Below are 3,660 nucleotides of genomic sequence, written 5' to 3' on the forward strand. Positions count from 1 at the left end.
TGTGTGTGTGTGTGTGTGTGTGTGTGTGTGTGTGTGTTTAACCATTATAAAAAGTATACCATGGGTGCTGCAGAGATTGCTCAGTGGTTAGGAGCACTGGCTGCTTGCTCTCCCAGAGGACCTGAGTTGTAATCCTAGTAACCACAAGATAGCTCACAACCTTCTGTAACTCCAGTTTCAAGGGATCTGATGTTCTCTTCTGACCTCCAAGGACATTAGATATACACACGGTACATGGACATACATGCGGGCAAAACAGTCGTACACAAAAGATAAAACAAATCTTTAAAAGGTGCAACATAGGGATCTCTCAAAAAAAATAGTGCAACATGCTAAATAATAAACCCACTAACATGGCTGTTTATTGCTATTATTAAGTATCACACACATAACTGTGCTCAACTTTGATATGAATGGTTTACGTACACCAGTATCTGCACAGACAAGTATGGCATTAAGACCTAGCAAAATCACTGGGAGATGGGAATATTTGAGCTTTAGTACAATCCATGGGACCACTATCATATTCAACCCACCATTGGCTAAAACATCTTTATGCAGGAGCCTGTGTAATGACTCAGCTTGGAGGAGAGATCTGAAGAGACCTTGTCCACTCTCCTACCTCTGCTAACACTGCATTCTTCACTCTCTAGAACAAGAATAAAGGGGGAGGAAGAGAAAGGAGAGCAGGAAGTAGCAAAGGAGAAGGAGTGGAAAAGCAGAAGTACAGAGGCAGGAGGGGAGACGAAACAGCGGGAGGGGTACAGCTGTGGTTCTGAGGTGGTGGTGCAGTGTTTGCTGCCTCTCAGGGTTGCTAAAGGCTCTTCACTGAGGCCCCGTCCCTGACTCTCTGAAAGCAATCCCAAAATATTCCACACACAGAGGAAACACAGAAAGCCATGTCTGCAGAAGCTGATGCTTTGGCACAGAGATATGTGAATTAGTCAGCTTTCTTACCTCTGTGACTAACTCCTGCAAAGACAGCCGAAGGCTCCTGGTTTCAGAGGGTTCCAGCCCATGGCTGATGGCCCTTCACACTTGGGCAGAATGTTAGGATGGCACATGGCAGAGGTCCTTGTTCATCTAAAGGCGGACATGAAGCAGAAGAACAGGAAGGAGCCAGTACAAGACAGCCCCTTGAAAGATCCCTGCTGCTGTGACACTTCCTCCAACCGGACCTCTACCCCTGCATAACCAGAGAACTGTCTGGTTGTACTCTCCCATGACCCAGAGAGTGTGTCTTGTACATAAGGTTGCAGGGTGAATTCAGGAGACCCAAACTGTATAATCTGTATGGGTCCTGGTGATGGTTCATGTAGTTCTGCCTACACAGGTACAACTAACAAGTACTAAAGACCCCTATGATTTCCTGCTGCATGCCATCTGCAAGCATCTAAAGTGCTATGTGGACAGGTTACATTGCCCTTTCTTCATGTCAACCTCAGAGGACGTGCACAGGAGAGTGACCGAGTGCAATATTTTTCTGACAGTCACTTCTTCAGCCCATGCCTTATCTAGAAGGATGAATCCCATAGTAAGACACTGTAGGTCGACTCTACTGTGGAAGCATCCTGAGGCTCTGAGGCCACCATTACCAGAACTTTCTAGAAGGTGTAAGCCTTGCTAATCCTAGCTTCTTTGACTTGGGTTCCTCCCCATATGAATTTCCCTGACTCTCCCACACCACTTTCCCTGCCGTCATCCATGAATCTTCTCTGTGTTTCTCCAGCTCCTCCTGGACTGTCTGCCTCTCTGTGAGATGTGGACATGCCACACTTTTGTGCTGGGGAATGAAGCCTTTGGGTTTGTCTTCACTCTGAGGATGCCCAACATGTTTCTGGCATTTCCTTCTGCCTTCTTTGTTTGACCATCACTGGGTGCTCTTTGCACTGCCTCCTTTGGTGAAGAGAAAAGTACATCTCAGTTGTTTCATGGGGCAGATCACCTGCTGCTTGGAACAGCTGCTGCTTTTACAGAAAAACCCTCAAGTCTCATTCTCAGTACATTGACATTTTCGTTTTTAAAGATTGCTATGACCCGCCAATGTTTGATGTTTACCATGCATTCTTTTCATGTAAGGCCATTAATAAAGACTAAGTTTATTCTCGAGATTACTTCTGTTATATTATTTCTTTGTTTTGAAACAAACATCAGCAGTCCCTGTAAGAAACCCAGCTTTTATTATAAACCCCACCTGCATGGATGTGCTCCCCTCATTTCTTCCCTCTTTAACGGTTTGTGTGGCCTATTCTCTCTCTCTCTCTCTCTCTCTCTCTCTCTCTCTCTCTCTCTCTCTCTCTCTCTCTCTCTCTCCCTTCACTGGGAACTATGGCTTAGACATTCAGGTAAATAATTTGCTAATTTGACCTTTAGGCTTCTTTAAAGTGTTATCAGCATGCCATTTGCACTAAATGATACAAGTCTATCTGGTTCTACAAATCAAGGAAGTCTAGTTTAAAGGCAAACTCCCAAAACACATCCACTAATCAGATAGTCATTGTCTAAGTGACACAGATTCATTGAGAGTCAGCCAAAATGTGCTCTAGTGAATCAGGGTTTGCCCTGAATCTATCCAACTCCCAGGGAAGAACATAGTGATCCAGGTGTGACTCCAGGTCAAGTCTGAGCATCCCGTCTGGCATCAAGGTACCTTCACAGCATCCTTTCTCCACGTCTGTCTCCACTGTTATCCCCCACTTAGACCTGAGTATCAATGAATATTATATACTCACTTGGGTTGTTTGGAAATTTTATTCTGTTTGTTTAAACAAATGAGAATTACTTAGGATGAGTGCCATGTCTCCCATTTTCTTGAGTCTCCATCACCCAATAACCATTTCAAAAATATAACAAAATGTCGTGTGATTTACAGCACCCACTTTATTTTCCCGCACACCCTCTCCTGCTAAAAAGTGACATCTGGCTTATCATGTCTGAATTAGATAATGACTTACTCATTGACACGTGTGAACAAAGAATGCCTTATTCCACTCCTTACTCCACACATCGGGAGACATTTCAAGTTTCTTTTTGCTTCATGCAGAGAACTCTTGAGTCTAATGCCATGTTCTTGGTTTGGGGTAGTTTTTTGTTTGTTTTGTTTTCTGTCATTAAGCCACTTTTATTTTTAAGAGTTTAAGAGGTTTGGGAAAGATACAAACATACACGAGAAATCACAAAAACAGATATAACTCAAGCCTGAGAAAGCTGCTTATTTTCTTTTGATTGGGTAATGAAAAGAGTAGGAAGGCTTCATTTAACGAGGGTGAAGTCATTTTAGCATATACACCTACATATAAAGACATATATATATATATATATATATATATATAATATATATATATATACTTTAAAATAAGCTAAGCACTATATATTGAAGCTCAACAGGGAAAATCAGGGGAAAACATATCACAGGACAGAGATCAAATCTCATGACCTGTTGGGAATATGTCAAAGAAAACCAGAGAACAAAGCAAGGCTTGCCATTCGTCCTTCTGGTTTCACAGACACATTGTTCAATGCCGCCTGCAGGAAGTGAGTCATCCCTTGCAGAACTTGTCACAACTCAGCTTTCATCAGCCTCACTTTGGTCTGGCAGGAAGTAGCACTGTCCTCCCAAACAAAATGGGCCACCTATGGCATCAAAGCACAGAGGGAGAC

Source organism: Cricetulus griseus (assembly GCF_003668045.3).
Source record: "Cricetulus griseus strain 17A/GY chromosome 1 unlocalized genomic scaffold, alternate assembly CriGri-PICRH-1.0 chr1_0, whole genome shotgun sequence".
Classification (NCBI taxonomy): Eukaryota; Metazoa; Chordata; class Mammalia; order Rodentia; family Cricetidae; genus Cricetulus; species Cricetulus griseus.